Raw genomic sequence first — 19,337 nt, 5'->3', positions numbered from 1 at the left:
AACAAAATATAATATTATCGGTAAAAATAGTATTGATGCCAGTTACCACTTCGTTTGATAATATTCATTTATGAAGTAAAAACAATATTTTTAATAGTGTTAATAATTTTAATTTAAATCTATTTAACACTGTCTCCTCTCTTATTTCTTTTGGTAATTTATTAAATATTTTTACACACATAGCATGACAGTTTTTTTGGTACAAAGTAGTTCTAATGTACTCGAAGTCTAGTAGCTAGTAATATTTTTTTTTATGTTTGTGCAGTTACCCCATAGCAAGATAGCATACCTAATTATAGATGCTATATAGCCGTGATAGGCAATGATTGCAGCTTCTTTTGATATAGTCTTTCTGGTTCGCCTAAGAGTATCTTTATCCGTATTCTTTAAACTAGTGATTCTATATGAGCCTTCCAGTCTAAACTTTTATCTATACTGTTTTATAGTAGGGACTTCTTCAATTGATTCACCTCCATATCTTATACTCTTAAACATATTATGATTTGTGTTTTTGTTACTAAATTGAATTATTTTGGATTTTCAATATTTACACTTAGTTTGTTTCTTTCCATCCAGTTTATAATTGTTAAGACTTCATCTTTGTCATTATTTATTGAGGAGTTAAGGTTAGGTATTAGAAGAGAAACGTCGTCCGCAAAAAGTATGCATTTTCGTGATGTAGAATATTGTAAATCATTTATATATAGAAGAAACAGCAAGGGCCCTAGAATGCTGCCCTGTGGTACACCAGAATTTGAATAAGTCCACTTAGATTCATAAACCATTATATTACAATTTTGTCCAGAGTTTGTTATATGAACACATTGTTTTCTATTTCTAATATGAGTTTGTAGCCAGTTCAAAGTAATTCCCCTTAAACTATATTGATAACATTTATTTAAGAATATATCATGGTCTACATAGGCAAATGCTTTGGTCATGTCAAAAAATACGCCTGTAACTCTTTTTGTATTGTCAATACATTTTAAAATATGATTAACTAAATAAAATGTAGCACTTGTAGTACATTTTCCTTTTTGGAATGCGTATTAAATTAAATTAAATTTTGTAAGAAACTGAACCAGTCTACTGTGCCTTAATTTTGTCATATAACTTGGATAGGATCGGTCTATGCATGTATCTGTTTTATCACCTTTTTTTGTAGACTGGTCTTATTATTTAATACTTAAGTTTTTCTGGGAATTTTCCTTGGGAAAAAGAAAGATTGACTAGATACGTAAGGAGTTCGACAAATAAGGTAAACCTACTGCAATATTTTAGCAGCTGGGTAGAGATCTCATTGTATCCTGTTGATTTTGTACCTCTTAATGATTTTATTGCAGCTGCTACTTCAACGTGAGTGACACTGCGAAACAGTACTTATTTGTGCGTGACAGTAGACGTATTATCTTCCCTCAACACCATTTTGCTACAGTTTTGTCACATGTATTAACAAATTAGTAACTTTTTTTACTTTTAATATGCTTTTATACAACTAGTTTTTTCAGAGATATTCTTCATGTCAGCAGTATTAGCATATGTACTCACTTTTTATAACTACTTTGTTGTAATTATGAACTTGTATAATATAGAAAATACATAAATATTTAGCTCTTCCTGAAAACTTCACTGTATTTTTACCGCCAGTGTAAATTGCAACAAGACTGAAGACGCAAGCACTCACCTTGAATTATCATTGTCTTTACGGGGACTCAATTGCGTTTTGTGAGCTGATGCTTATCAATTGTTTCCCTTATCAGCTTGATAATAAGAACTAAATTTGATTACACACCAATCATTTGCGGGATCGATGACGCACAATAAGTCTAATTTGGCTCTTTTTAAGGGATCTCTGTGACGCACGAAGGGGAATTGTAATCTTTGAAAACTGAATTGAAATTGGTATACGGCCAATTTGTATAGAGTCGAGCTGAGCTTGATATTTTAACCGACTTCAAAAAAGGAGGAGGTTGTCAATTCGTCGGTACTTTTTTAAGTTTGTTACCTCAGATCTTTCGACTGGGTGAATCGATTTTGATAATGATTTTTTATTTGAAAGCTGGTGCTTCCCGTGTCTATTATATCTATTGTTTTGGAAAAGTGTTTTTGCAGTCGGTTTTTTTTATTTATTTTATTATAATTGAATTCCTGTTAATGTCATTTCAATGACCTATCTAAGCAAAGTACTAATTCAATACACCAGCTATGGGATGACTTATAATTATCAATGAAACATTTTAAGGACAAGTAAAGAAGGGTGACAATAATTTAATATTATTAATTGCACATTGAAAGTGACCACAAAACTCCTTAAATAAAATCTTATATTATTAATATATAAAATTCTCGTGTCACAATGTTCGTTCCTGTACTCCTCCGAAACGGCTTGACCGATTCTCATGAAATTTTGTGAGCATATTGAGTAGGTCTGAGAATCGGCCAACATCTATTTTTCATACCCCTAAATGTTAAGGGTGGTGCACACGATTTATTTTTTTTTATTTTTTTGACACTTTTTTTTTAATTTGTTTGATTATGAGTCAGCATTAAACAATACATACAACTTCAAATTTTCACCCATCTACGATCAACAGTTACTTTTGTATCGCGATTTTAATATCGGCAATACAACGTTTGCTGGGTCAGCTAGTCTATATATAATATAAAAGAGAATATATGTTTGTATGTGCCCTAATAACTCCTAAACTATTATCTCAATGAAATCTTTTGTAATAGATTCGTTGAAGCTCAAGGAAGGTTTACATATATAGTTTGTCGTGTCACGATCCCACCCACGCATTTACCATATCTCTCGAACCGTTTATTGACAGAACAACGTCTGTCGGCTCAGCTAGTTGTTAATTTCTTGAAAACTGTATAACTTAAACATGTTTATACCTAAGTATTGCGGAATTATAAACGCTGTGACCGGCTTAAATAAAATCAAATCAAACTTGATTTATTCATTTAGGCTAAAAAATTAAACATGTGAATGTCAAAAGTTCATAATACCGACAACATCGCAAATTGTTGAACTTTAAATTGTATCAAAATAAATAAATTGTTTAAATTAATATGTGACATTTCAAACACGGATCTAAAACTAGTTTAGAATTTCTCATCAAAATTAAAAGCATAAAGTCAAGGACTTCAAGAAAAAAAACAATCACAAGTTAGGTAGGTATTTGTAATATACTAATTGACCCAGCGAGGTTTTTTAATTTATTTTGAGGAGATTTTAACGCAAAGATAGGAATGCCGAAAGAACATGAATACCCTATTATGGGCAGATACGGTTATGGTAAACGTAATGAAAGAGGTGAGCAACTTATCTCATTTGCAAATGAATTCAAAATGTCAATAATGAACACGTACTTCAAAAAAAAAGAGAGTAGAAAATGGACGTGGATATCTCCAAACCAATTAACAAAAAATGAAATCGACTTTATATTATGTAGCAAACCAAAACTTATTACAAATATAGAAGTTATTACAAATATTAACTTTGCTTCAGACCATAGACCCCTACGCGCTACATTAAACATTGGAACTCAAAAGAAGAAAAGAACAAACTTTAAAACAACTTTAAAGCACCCGACCACACTAGAAGAAATAGAACTATATATCACACAACTAAAGAAATGTTTATCAGAATTCGAGCAAGGAAAACAAAACACAAATAATGTACAAACATATTACGATACATTGGAAAAAGCTATTACTAAGGGATTAAATTTAAAACTAAATACAAAAAAGTCAAAAAATATCTTAAATGACACAACAAAAAGCCTATTGAAAAAAAGATCAGAACTTATAAAAATAAAACCTAAAGATAGAAAAACTAGAAATGAACTTAGTAAAATATTCAAAGAAACAAAAAAATCAATTAAACAAGACTACGAAATATATAGAAAAAGAATAATAGAAACCAATCTGGCTAAATATAGAAGTACAAAACGGGCAAAGAAAGAATTAATATCACATAAAAAATGGATCCAAAAACTGAGTAGGGGATCAATAGAAACGAATTCAAGAATAGACATACTAGAACAGGCTACTGACTACTACAGGAAGCTCTATAAATGTACGGATGGACACACAGAAAATGAAATTTTCGAGTACTCAAATATTACCGACACTGATGTTATGGAAATCAAAGACACGGAAGTTATAAAACACATAAAACAAATGAAATTGAATAAAAGTCCTGGTCCGGATGGAATCACGACCGAAGCTATAAGAATAGGAATACCCGCCATAACAACTCATCTCACTCGACTTTTCAACTTAATATTAACCACAGAAACCATTCCCTTGCAGTGGACTATTTCAGAAATAGTACTGTTATACAAAAAAGGGGACCCTCATAATATAACTAACTATAGACCCATTAGTCTTATGTCTAGTATTTATAAACTGTTTGCATCAATAATACTAAGCCGGATCACAGAACGCATAGATGCCACACAACCCAAAGAACAGGCTGGCTTCCGATCCGGTTCCTCAACAATGGATCATATACATTCAGTCGAACAAATAATTGAGAAGTACAAAGAATATAATAAAACCCTCTACATAGCCTTTGTGGACTACAGCAAAGCTTTCGATAGCATTAGCCACACAGCCATATGGAATACTCTAAATAATGTAAAGGTCAACTCAAAATACATAAAGATAATAAAAAATATATATATGAACAGTGTTTGCAAAGTTAAATTAGAAACTAAAGGAAAAGACATCAGGATTGAAAGAGGAGTCAGACAAGGAGACCCACTGTCTCCTAAATTATTCATAGCCGTACTAGAAGAAGTTTTTAACAACATAAACTGGGTGAATAGAGGTATTATGATCAACAAAGATTCCTTAAGTCATCTTCGATTTGCCGACGATATAGTCATCTTTAATGAGAACCCAAAGCAACTGGAATCTATGGTTAATCAGTTACATGAAGCAAGTGCCATAGTAGGCTTGGAAATGAATTTTGAGAAAACAAAAATTATGACAAATGGTCTATCAGTACCAATAAGCGCCGGATCACAAACACTTGACTTTGTGAATGAATATATATACCTAGGAAAGCTGATATCCTTCAATAAAATAAGTCATGAAGAGGAAATAAACCGACGAATAAATCTAGCCTGGAAAAAATATTGGAGCCAGAAGGAAATTTTAAAAGGAAACTACAGCTTGGAATTCAAAAAAACGGTAATGGAATCCTGTGTTCATCCAACTTTGTTATATGGCTGCCAAACATGGGTGTTTACGAAGAAAATACAACACTTAATTAGGACATGTCAGCGCGGAATGGAAAGAAGCATGCTAAAATTAAGAAAAATTAATAAGATACATAGCCAGAAGATAAGGAAGAAAACAAAATTAACTGATGCCTTAAATCAAGCATTAAAATTAAAGTGGCAATGGGCCGGACACATTTCCAGACTAACAGACGCTAGATGGACCATTCAGACCACAGCATGGAAGGGACCCGTAGGAAAGAGAAATGTGGGCAGACCACATAAAAGGTGGACCGATGAGATAAGAGAGACTGGCGGAACTAATTGGCTCGAAAAAGGAAAAAATAGAAAGGAATGGAAAGGAATGGAGGAGGCCTTTACCCAACTGGGATCCATTTGAAAATAATCAAGAAAACTAACATAGTGCATGCATTATAACTTACTAACATAAAAGTTAATAAGAAAATAATCATGTTTGTCGACTAACCGTACTAACATACTAACACTAAAATGTAGAAATCAAATGGAAAATCATTAATAAAGGCTTTATTATTATTATTATAATTGACCCAGCAAACGTTGTATTGCCATCATAGTATCATCATCAACTGTAGTTACTAGTTAATCTATCAACTATTTATAGGTAGCTAAAATTAAGTTTGTTTTTTAACTCCTGAGAAAGTTAGACAAATACAAAGATTCTAATTAGTTATTCATTTTAAACTATTCTTTCAATTTGATTTCTGAACGACGGGGGACACATCAAAGGAAAAATAAAATCGTTGTTTTTTTTTTAAATTCCGAACATTTTCGTATTTATTCACCTTTTAAACCTTCTCTGGACTTCCACAAATAATTCAAGACCAAAATTAGACAAATCGGTCCAGCCGTTCTCGAGTTTTAGCGAGACTAACGAACAGCAATTCATTTGTATATAGACTAGCTGACCCAGCAAACGTTGTATTGCCGATATTTAAATCGTGATACAAAAGTAACTGTTGATCGATCGTAGATGGGTGAAAATTTGAAGCTGTATGTATTTTTTAATGCTGACGCATAATAAAACAAATTTAAAAAAAAAGTGTCAAAACAATTTTAAAAAAAATCGTGTGCACCACCCTTAACATTTAGGGAGATGAAAAATAGATGTTGTCCGATTCTCAGACCTATTCAATATGCACTCAAAATTTCTTGAAAATCGGAGAATAGGAGTTTAACTACAAACAGCGCGACATGAGAATTTTATATATTAGATTCCTACACATAACATTGAGTGTACTTATATTTTGTATATATTATTATATTATTATTTTTTCTCGGTTATTATAAGTACTCTAAAATAGGATATTGAAATTTATTTCACAATATATATGTAGAGTACACTAAAATAAATTTTCTTAGATATATAAGTACATTTAGATAGATCCTCTTGCTGTTAGTCAACGCCTCACAACAGGCCAGGTTTATTACTTTAGTGTGCACGAGAGCTACGTCTCACACTCGCGATACGTCAGCCATTTCGTTTTAGTGTGCGTGTGTTGCTGAAAATAGAGGCTAACAGTATTTGGTGCTTTTATAGTTTCTGAGTATATCTAGATTCTAGACTTATAAATTGTCCAAGCTACTTTTACTTAAACTGACTTTTTGTTATGAGTAATGTATGAGTAAGGTTTTTACTTATTTTATTACCTATTCTTTTTCAATCGAACCTTCTTTATCGACGTATGAGAGAAATTTTATAGTAACGTCGTCACGATTTTCGGTTACGCGCCATGTTGTTTTTTCTGACTGTTGTGACATTCTATAATATTCATCAACAACATTATATTTACATGTGCTCAATTATTAAGTTTTTACTTCAATCGCGCGTAAAGATTACACACACACACTTTTTTTTATTTAAATTGGATTTCAATGGATAAGGTCCACTTTGTTATAATTTTTTTGGACCCTTGTATTTTATTATAACCTGGCACAAGATTGTTTATAAATGAACAATAATAACTACTTAAAAAACTATTAATGCAAAGTAAACCTTATCACCTAAACGTAAGGTTCATTTCACAAAGCATAAAAAGCAACGAGCCGTGTGCATTTAAGGCGAAGAGTAAGCAGAAAACACGCAAACATGGTGTTTTTAGACAAGTTTTGAGGTGAAAGTATAGCATTTCGAGCTATGAACACTACTTAATCCTGTTACACATATCCTTTAGTCTTATTTGTAGGTTGCTAATGCTTGCTGTTGGTTATAGTTAACACTGCCGCGCCTTTTTGAACTACCACTTTTCGTTGAAGTTAAACAAGTTTTTTGGCATGGCGTGACCGTTTTGGTACTTCTCTCAGAAAAGTTATTCTTATAGCTTATAGCATAAACTGATTTCCACGCAAGAATTTTGAAAATATTTGCTTAGTTACATAGATGGCGGGCCGGCAGCCGTGAACTCATATCGCTCAAGGTCGCTGGCATTTATTGTCGCCTTAAATGAGACATGATAAACATAACACGCCTCACTGAATTCACAGTCTTCGAATTAATAAATACGGTAAATTCCTCCATATTCTTAGCGCCCTGTACGGAAAGCGAGGTAACAATAGCAGTCAACTCTTTAAATAACACCAAGGCTGTTGGTCATGATAACATAACAACCCATGTTATAAAAAAATGCAATAGTTGCAGTACTGACATATTTAATCAATTTATCATTTGAACAAGGACAATTCCCCACAACTCTTAAGTCATCTATTATAAAAACTTCACAAAAAAGGTACTCATACGGAACTTATTAAATTATGAACTAATAACTCTAACCATTCTATCAAAATTTTTTGATAACATAATGTATTTAAACGATTAACCGACTTTTTTACGAATTTCAACGTCATTACAGAGAAACAATACGCATTTCAACTAAATAAATCTATCACAATAGCCGCATATACATCAGTTAAAAATCTTATAACAAAAAAAAATTAGAGTAACAGCAGTATTCTTTGATATGACCCAAGCTTTTGACTGTGTCCACTTTGAAATTCTCATAAATAAATGTATTTTATATGGGCTTAGAGGTGTCACTTCAAAATGGCTGGAAAGTTATATAAAAAATAGGCAACAGTATGTACAGATTGAAAAGATTGACTTAAAATCAAATATAGTACGATATGAATCAAGTTGGAATCAAATTAAAGCCGGGATACCTCAGGGTAGTGTACTTGGACCATTATTATTTCTAATATATATCAACGACCTACCAAATATTACAGAAAATAAGTGCGTGTTATATGCTGATGACATTACAATAATTATCCCTGACACAAACTCAAAAAGACCATACGACTCGGTCATAAATGATGAAATCATTAAAATCGGCAAATGGTTAGAAAGTAACAATATAAATATTAATATAATAAAAACAAAACTTACACAATTTAAAAAGTATAATACCATTTATCCACCCCTTAGAAACATAACGTACAATGAAATTAAAATTGATGAGGTTGAAAATACCAAATTCTTAGGCATAATAATGGATAATAATTGTAATTGGAAAGCTTACGTTGAGTCACTATGCAAACGTCTTAATTAGTTTGTTTTTGCAATAAGGAGTGGAGGAATTCCACTTACGTGGAATCTATAATTAGGTATGGTATCATAATATGGGGTAACTCAATAGTTAGTTTACCATTGGGAGGATCCTTTGCACAGGATGCCGGCTAGATTATGGGTACCACAACGGCGCCTATTTCTGCCGTGAAGCGTTGTGTAAACATTAATGTGTTTCTGTCTGAAGGGTGCCGTAGCTAGTGAAATTACTGGGCAAATGAGACTCAACATCTTAAGTCTCAAGGTGACGAGAGTTGTTTTGGGTAGGCGTATCAATTACCATCAGCTGAGCGTCCTGCTCGTCTCGTCCCTAATTTTCATAAAAAAAAAGTAATAAATAGAGTCTTAATAGCGCAAAAAAATGTTGGAAGTAGCCTTCCAGCGGGAAAAGGACCACTTGAAAGCTGCAGCCCCTTTTTAAAATAATATATTATATCTATTAACAATTGTTGAATTATACATATTTGAGTGCTGTATGTTTGTTCGGAAAATTTTAGCGAATTCAGTAAACATGAAAACACTTCCCATCCAGGGACCCCACCAAACTACAAGTACCTTGCTGTAGAACTACTTAATTTCAGAGAAACTGTTTTTTGTATGTGCATAAGAATCTATAATCACATCCCAAAAATAATAAGACAAGTATCGTCAAATAGGAATTTCTCATCTAAATTGAAAATATACTTTATTAAAACCTGCTTATATTCAATAGACGAATATTTTCAATAAAAACCTTGACTTTTTTTTAAATAATTTAATATTAATAAATAATACTGCTACTAATATCTATTGTTAAATTGATATTATTGTAACTAATGATTTAGAAATGTATTTTGTAAAATTTGCACGTCATAAATGTGCTTTATAATACTTAAGTTACATCAATCTAACATGTTTATGCAAATAGAAACTTGACTTTTGACCTTTTTGTGATTTGTTGACGAGCAGGACTTTCAGCTGATGGTAATTATACATCCTGCCCATAGCAATGCGGTGCCGCTTGAAAAACTCTAAAAATTCTGAGCGGCACTAAAATTGCGCTCGTCACCTTGAGACATAAGATGTTAAGTCTCATTTGCCCAGTAATTTCACTAGCTACGGTGCCCTTCAATCCGAAACACAATAATGCTTACACATTTTTGCTTCACGGCAGAAATATGCGCCGTTGTAGTACCCATAATCTAGCCGGCATCCTGTGCAAAGTTGCCTCCCCCTGGTAAAAGTATATATATCAAGATGGATACTAAACAAATAAATATAGCCAATATATCTCTTGCCATTTCTAAGGCCGATACCGTTAATCTGGTACATATTTGGTGGAGGCTGTACTCGCATACAATAGTACCAATCGCGCTACGTGACTAAGGTCTCGTACGACCAATAGCAATGCGCCAGTAATAGGCTCGCCGATGACGCAGACATGACGCAACAACAATCTCTTTTTCAATAGAAAAAAAGTATGTATGCACGCAAGAAGTTATACTTCTTTGGCCTAACGAAGCAAAAATCATTAAAATGATTTATTCCTCGTCTTTTCTACGCTTTAGAAAGAACAATTTTGTAAAAATTTTGCAAAGATGGCTTTGGCAATTAATTACTTATTAAATAATGAATACGGCTGTATGGGCTTGAACCCTTTGCCTGTCCTAATAATAGACGAAGAAACCAAAAAAAAAATTAACGAATAACGCAAACGTCAGAAAATTTTAGGAACTAACTTCAACCGGTTTCTTTCGTGTTAAAGTTATGCGCGCGCATCTTAAAATTTCATTCTCATTCATTCTCATTTTTTTCGTTACGCGCCTAAAGAAGTGTTACTTCAAAAATGCAAACCTAAGTGCCTAAGAGTTACCTACTTCTTAATTCAAAGTCAAAAAGACTTTATTCAATTAGGCTTAAACTGAGCTTGTGAATCGTAACTATAAATATTTCTTTTAAATTACTGAATCTACCATATTATGTTCGGAAAAGGAGAACTCGTGAGAAGAACATATTATAAAAAACTCAACGGCCACTATTTTCAATCAAAATATTTTACAATGGCTGTAATATACATAACAAATTAGTTTATAATAATAATATTGACACACTTTTTACCCAAATGATCTTGACCCAAGTTAAGCATATATATAGCCTGTGTTATGGGTTACAACCCAATGATATATTTAATACAATAAGTAAGTATTTACTTAAACATATATAAATTCATATAAATATACATAAATATATTTTAAACATCCATATTCATCATATAAATGCTTAAACCTACCGGGATTCGAACCCGGGACCTCTAGCTTAGTTGGTAGGATCGCTAACCACTCGGCTATACAGGTGCTGCATTCAATATATGAATCGTATTAAAAGTATATTGGATGCATCAACCTTTAGAGCTTGAATTCATTGTTTGTGTAATGATGCTTCGTGAATATGATGGTCGTGATTACTGTCAAAATTAGTAATCGCATCCAATAAAAACAATAGATTTCAACAGAATATTCAATTCAATCGCGAGTATAGAACATCTCCTAGAGTAGTTCTTTGTGTAGAGGCGAAACATGTGTCATAATACTCAAGAAACTTCAAAAATATCTGAAGTGAAAATCTTAGATCATATATACCTACGGAGATACGATAGACTATAACAGTAGCTGTGAAAACAATGAGACTTACCCCCTTATTCATAATGTTCCGCTTTCAACTTTAAACAGCCGCTAAGGAGTGTTTTTTCTCATTCTGACTTAGGTCAATAGAAGAAGACAGAGTGAGAATTAGCAATGCTTTAAGTTAGCAGACTATTATGAATAAGGGGGTTAACATCTTGTATCAAGGTGAGGAGCGGAATTTTTGGGTTTTTCAAGAATCCTGAGCGGCACTGCATTGAATTGGGTAGGCCGTATCAATTACCATCAGATGAACGCCTTGATCGTCTCGTCCCTTTTTTCATTAAAAAAAACTTTTAATACGCGATTAATTAAGAGTTTACTTATCTCGGTTTCTTGTTATGTTCAACTGGACCAACTTGCAATAGTTTTTCTCAAAAACCTATTGAAAATCTAAGTAGGTAATCACGTAAATAGAAAAATATTATTTGTTTTATGCTATCATATCTATAATATGTTTTAAAAAAAAGAATTAATTTAAAAAAAAATCTGACAACTTCTCAAACACACGTATCAGCCACGCCTACGCCTACCGTCAAGGGCAAAAGGACACAGTATCAAGTGACTGTATAGCGACAGTACAGTGGGCTACGTGAGCAAGGTCACGCCCGACCAATAGCAACGCGCCATGTGAGAGGCTCGGCGCTGACGCAGAACTGACGCAACAACTATCGCTTACTGGAATTTAATGTTGCAACACTCTGTAACTCAAGTATTTTATACAGTTTTAAATGCCTGTTGAATGATTGATTCCTCGGACAAGTTGCTAGTCCGATATCGCTCGAAGCATTTCATATTTATCCACGTTGTAGTAATTCAAATAAAAAAAAATCTTTATTCACTGTAAAACTTTATAAGTTATTCAATGCAAGTCAGGATGAAGTATAAAAATTACAATAGCATTCAAATGAGTATAACAATATTCATTTAACAAAAAACGACGTTTAAAAAAACCGACTTCAAAAACTGAAATAACTAAAAATGTAATATAATAATATATATAATATACACCTCTTATGCAAACCTTTACCTTTAATATTAATAACATACTATTATTTATATGTGCTACCTATTGATAGGTTACACACAAAAAACAATTATTATATCATCCAGGTAGACAAAAACTACTGGGCCAAACTATAATATGTACAATGATGGGACCAAAATGGCATCTATTCCGCATCGAACTAAAGAAGAATTACGTAAATCGGATCATAAATCTCCGAGTAATCGCTGTACATATATAAAAATAATACCGATCGAATTGAGAACCTTCTACTTTTTGAAGTCGGCTAACAATAAATTTATAAACATTAATCCCAACTATCCTCTTTCAAATATTATTTCACATTATAATAGGCCTTAGATGTTAATTTATTTTTTTACGATAAGTACATTTAATTTTTTTAATTGGTAATATTTTAATATCACTTGGGAGTTTATTATAAAATATAACACAATCTACTTTAAAAGATTTAGCAATTTTACGGAGCATAGTAGATGGAATTGCGAGTTTATGTTTGTTTCGAGTATTGAAATTATGTACATCACTATTCTTTTTAAATTGGTTAATAATGTACTGGCAGTGTACTGTCATAATATTAATTTCACAAATTTTTTCTCCAAATGAATCCCTTGAACGAATTTTATAGACTGTTCGAATTGCCCTTTTCTGCAGCACACTTATGTTACGATTTGAGTTTAATAATAGAAGGAATATTTGATAAGTTCTGGCAGGGCAACGAACTTCTTTCACACTTAGAATGTAATTTGAAAATCGAAACGTCAGGACACAACTAACACAGTTTTTATTCAACCTCGTACTCGATGATAAAATTTAAAAATTAATACAATAATATTATGTACTTAAACTACAAGGTAGCCAAAATGTAGGGTTGCCAAACGTACACTAAAACAGAGTATTGTACTACTCTATTTCACAAAATATATTTCTAACACCAATAGAATACACTAAAATACTGCTGTAGTTAATCTTTAGCTATGAGAAATAAACAGGTATTTAATAATTTAAATTCTCTGTAATCAGACACATTTCTTTTTTATGAATGAAAAACAAGCATACGGGTCACCTGATGTAAAGTGATCACCGCCACCCATATTCGCTTGCAATACCAGAGGAATCACAGGAGCGTTCTCATATTATGTAAGTCCGTGAAGGAAACGGAGGGGGTGAGGGGACTGGAGTGGAATGTCAGTAGTCAGTACTAGTGTAGTACTACTACACTCATAATAAACCACCACAGGTTGGTAGTAGGACGTCAATTTATTTGATATTTTTTTTATGGAATAGGAGGAGGATATTACAAACGAGCGTACGGGTCACCTGTTGTTAAGTGATCACCTCCGCCCACAATCTCTTGCAACACCATAGGAATCACAGGAGCGTTGCCGGCCTTTAAGGAAGGTATACGCGCTTTCTTTGAAGGTACCCATGTCGTATCGTCCCGGAAACGCCGCATAAGGAAGCTCATTCCACAGCTTTGTAGTACGTGGAAGAAAGCTCCTTGAAAACCGCACTGTGGAGGACCGCCACACATCCAGATGGTGCGGATGATATCCTAACTTGTGGCGTGTCGTGCGAAGGTGGAATTCGGCGGCAGGAATCAGGTTAAACAGCTCTTCGGTACACTCCCCGGGATAAATGCGGTAGAAGACACACAATGAAGCGACGTCTCTACGCAACGCCAAGTAATGAATGAATGATATTTAATTAAGTACCTACTAACACGTTTGCAATAAATAGCGTGATTTAAAACTATTGTACATTCACAGTACAAAATTTCATTCTATGAAGTAAGTAAGTACTTCATAGAACGAAAGTTTGTTTGAAATTTTAAAAAATATAATAATATTATTAAGTAAGTACTTCATAGAACGAAAGTTTGTTTGAAATTTTAAAAAATATAACAATATTATTATAATGTCTTAATCTGTCTAATGAAGTTAAAAGAAAAAAAAACGACGATTCATAATCATTATTATAATTATATAAATTATTCTGCAAAATTATGCACTGTCCCAAAATTTTGCCAAGTTCATAATTAATACATTTAATATTCATGTGTCCTTTTTTGACCTTTGAAAAAAGTTATTTTGATTTGATTTTATATTAAAAAAAAAAGCCCGCTGAGTTTCTTGCGCCCATTCTTCTCAGGTCTGAGGCAGTCTCTTTTGAATGGGTGGTAGATTTTGACGTTCAATAAGTGATTTTAAATCCTATTTTGAATAAAAATATTTGAATTTGAATGTCGTGGTGACAATGACATGGTCGGGATACATCCCTGTACCTAAATTGTTGTAATAAGCAAAAACAACCTAAGTGTGTTAATGACTATTGTTAAATAAATGTTGTTTTATATGAACAAGTCAAAAGAAGCTACTAATATCATTTTGATAAAACATTATTGCCTGCTGCATTTAATTAATGGATAAAATTAAAAGAAATATAGTTGTTATGTAACGCCTAACACTTTTCTAACAGCAAAATTACACTAATCAACTTTTGCTCTTTGCTTGATTATAATATAAGCAATCTCAATAATAAAACTGTAATCTTTATTAGTAAGACAATGTTATATCGTTAACCCTTTTTATTTAGAACATTTGCATCACTTCACTTCTGAAGATTCATTTCTTCTGGAGTAATTATACAAATTAGATTTGTAACCAAACGCTCGAACGGAACCCGAGAGGTCGCGGGTTCGAATCCCGCATCATTCATAAGTTTTGGCTACAAATTTAATTTGTATACTTGATTCCAGAAGTGTGGGTTGTCATCACTTTAAAAAAAAATACTAATTGTTTAGCTTTGAAAGAGCGATATCTAAAATTTCCTAATATGCAACTATTGGGATTGAGCAGGTTATCAACTGTAAAGTAGATCATGTAGATGGAGCCAAACCTGAGAGTTTGACAAAATATACCAAAATTTACGACTCGAACGGTTGACTCCGTTAGAAAGAGCGCCCGGACGGTATCCAAGAGGTAGCGGATTCGAGTTCCACATCGTTCATCATTTGTATAACTTCTTTTAAGGTAAAAAGTTCAACTCCCGTGTGGCAGTCTAAATTGCCTTAAGAGAGTTTATTGTAATTGAACCGTTCCTGTGCAAATCATTTTTAGGGTGTAAGTACCCATAGGGATGCACACCCCTGTGCATTGATTTTCTAGTAAAGTAGGCAATGCGGATCTAACTAGTCGTACTTGAGCTTTGGAATATGAAAAGATTGCTTACCGTAGATATTTTGTATCTAGCGTAAGGAAAAATTTTATGAGTGGTTGTTAAATAAGAGTTTGGTTATAAAATAATGTAACCAAATTAAACTAAATTAACTCTAACACTAGTGCTATATTTAAATGGGTTCATAATGAGGTAGACACTGCCTAATTGCCTATATGATATGCCCTGATGATGTATTTCTGTTGCCGCTATAACAAAAATACAAAAAAAAAATATGTCTCCTATATAGCAGGCCTTTTTTTTTGCCAGTTTTATAGATAATAGTATGGAACCCTTTGAACGAGAATTCAACTAAAACTCGGACGGTTTTTTTCTTTATATCTGACATTATTTTAGTATTTATACTGAATGTTAGGAATTGTGACATCTGAAATACTATGGAGGGTAGGCAAGGAGAATCATCTCTTATGGGAGGAAAGTTGAAAAAGTGTCCCACTTATGCTGTTAATAATGGTTCAAAAAAGCTTCCACAATGGCACAGGGTATGGTATAAAGTATGGTGAATGTAGCAATTACACATGAAACTTAAGTATGATGTGTTAATAAAAATTATATATATACTAAAGTAGTTTATTAATAAAAATTTCAACAACTTATGTTGCACAAAATAATGTAGTAAATATAACCTTATAGATTTATTATAGGGAAACATGCACCTAGAGTGATTAGTATTATATTAGGCTCTTCTTTTAAGATTTGCCATGCTGCTACTGTGGCGCCATCCTAATGTAATGCATTTTGATGGACACTTTTTCATAATATACACAACTGATTCTACTTACCTCTACTCCCACATTAAATACCAACAAAGTACACACGGGTTAACAAAGTAAGGGCCACATTGTTTTTCAATCCATTCTTTTGTCTTCTGATTTATGTAAATCTTTCTGGCACTCATTGCTCAAGAGTGCATTTCAGTGATATAAATGTGAGTGTTTACACAAATGATTTAAGTTTTCTTTAGAGTTAATTCCGCCAATATTTGTTTTAAACAATTCGACACGTGTTTCTTGGTTACTTAAACTTAACTTCGTTAAAGTCTCTCTTGGTCTTGAGTCTCGTGCCAGATTTTGGCGAGACAACACATCCTGAGGATGCCTCGTGTAGAGGTGAAACACGTGTCGAATTGTTTAAAAACAAATATTGGCGGAATTAACACTAAAGAAAACTTAAATCATTTGTATAATTATGGATTTCCGCAAAGTCTAATTCAAGCCTACTTCATTAAATTTTCGTGAGTGTTTACCTTGATAGATTAATAATAAAATGTTTAATATATATATGCCTTAATTTGTCAATCTCTCTTGTACTCCAAGTTGAAATATAATTATTTGTTCACCTTGACATTTAGTAAAAATTTTACATTTATTTTTTAACTCCCAGCTAGGTGATTTGACTCTTACGTTCCACCAGCTTTAAGTTTCTTGCATATTCTTGATTTAATTTTTTTTTCCAATTATAAATATAATGGTGCACAGGAATTTTGATATACATTGCAATTATGTAACTTTACAAAATATGTAAGTAGTTAGTACTTAATGTTTTCAGCGAAATATAACATGTAAACTCAGATTAATCTCATGTTGAATAACATTGATATGTTTTCGTGCTCCCTTTTTACCTATAAAACTAATCTTAAAAAAATATTCAGTTCTAATCAAACTTAAACCTTATTATTTCTGTTTTCTACATTCTAGTTTTACAATTATATAGCTTACTTTTACCAAGTTTTACTTATCTTTGCTACGATTAACTTGTATTGTAAATTGTACGTGCACGCTTGCACCTAAGCAGACGTTCCAAGGGAATAATTGTAATTATTTTAGTTAGTTATAATTTGTATATGTATTTAATCTTTTGTTTCTGTTTTTGTCTCCAATAAAGTAAATAAATAAATTAATTAAGGATTGGTCTCCACTGTGCTCCGAATAGATACCACACTACCTAAGAACAATAGCTTTTTTATTATGGCAACTATTTGATGCTTATGTGTGTGGCATCTTGACACTCAATGGCATCTTTCAAATTATTAAACATACACTTCGTGTTATTTTACATTGAAATTAAAATACAAAATATTTGCTGATGATATGTGATCCCAGTTAGATACTTTCTTATTTCTTGTAGTATTATTTATACAAAGGTTTACTATGCAACCCGGCATTTAACCCCACATACATTTGGCTCCCAATTGTAATTACTGTTTCAAACTTATATCAAATCTCGCTGAACATTTCATACTAAACTAAATTTCAATTTTTATTAATAACATCATATTTACATCCTCTTTGTGTGTAACCTTCAGTGTCAAAAAGTCTTATGAGTGTTGAATGCTAAAATTCAAAGATGTGTAGTGTATGTAGTAGTATTAAACATCAATTTGTCAATATTATTTTCATAGCCCAAGGTTAGGTGTAAGTAATTTTTTATTAATGATATCATGACCATAAATAAATTTATATTATTTAAGGTTAAAACCAGTGGGGGACCCAGTGCTCTGTGAATGTCTGGATCATTTGGCATTGCAGAGTGTTCCGAAGAGCTGTTTAACCTGATTCCTGCCGCCGAATTCCACCTTCGCTCAACACTCCACAAGTTACGATATCATCCTCACCATCTAGATGTGTGGCAGTCCTCCACAGTGCGGTTTTCAAGGAGCTTTCTTCCACATACTACAAAGCTGTGGAATGAACTTCCTTGTGCAGTGTTTCCGGGACGATACAACATGGGTTCCTTCAAAATAAGCGCATACACCTTCCTTAAAGGCCGGCAATGCTCCTGTGATTCCTCTGGTGTTGCAAGAGATTGTGGGTGGCGGTATTCACTTAGCAACAGGTGACCCGTACGCTCGTTTGTCCTCCTATTCCACAAAAAAAAAACTTAAAAAGCATTTTATTTTGATTCTGTACTAAAAGATGTTGTTATTTTTAAGATATATATATAAAACAGCATGTACAGTTGGTTTGTTTAAATGTTTTCATAGCCTTCTCAATATACTTGTTTATTTTGATCTGTATTTATTTTGGAAATTGCCCGAATTTTTATATTTATTAAATAATTAATATCAACACTAAAATATTGATCAATGTCCTTAATATGTTATATTACATTTTTTGTGGTAAGCAAAATGGCATAGATACCTGTGCACACCCAAACATTTTCTATGGATTTTTTAGCAAAGTAGTATGTATGCCCCAGATGATTTCTTTTACTATACAAAGTAGAACTTTGTGCAATACTTTGTCAAATATAATGAAAAGCAGAACACGCTGGATGAGGGCAGCACAGGACCGATTGTCATGGAGATCTTTGGGTTGGCCTTTGTCCACCAACAAGATCTTCCAGCTGATGATGAATGAAAAGCAGTGTATAGTGCTACTGTTAAGAACCTAAAGTGGTAATACAATATACTGTTATAGTCTTTGAAGAGAGACAAAATTGGTTAAAAAGGTTCCTTTGACTTTAAAATAAGTATAGCTACAAAAGATTGATGGGTCTGTAGGTAATTTAATTTACCCAGTTGTTGCTTATTTTCCAGAGGTTGGAACAATACTGCACTGTGCACTAGTTAACTCTTAGAA

General features: G+C 32.7%; 1 protein-coding gene across 4 annotated transcripts in view; it reads right to left on the bottom strand.

Moving 5' to 3' along the window:
• The window catches only part of LOC126980003 (trehalase-like), a 111,245-nt gene that overhangs the window by 91,374 nt on the left and 534 nt on the right, over positions 1-19,337 (bottom strand). The gene's annotated exons all lie outside the window — the stretch shown is intronic.

Source organism: Leptidea sinapis, chromosome 4 (genome assembly GCF_905404315.1).
Source record: "Leptidea sinapis chromosome 4, ilLepSina1.1, whole genome shotgun sequence".
In the NCBI taxonomy this organism is placed as follows: Eukaryota; Metazoa; Arthropoda; class Insecta; order Lepidoptera; family Pieridae; genus Leptidea; species Leptidea sinapis.
This window is presented reverse-complemented; position numbering and strand designations above follow the sequence as displayed.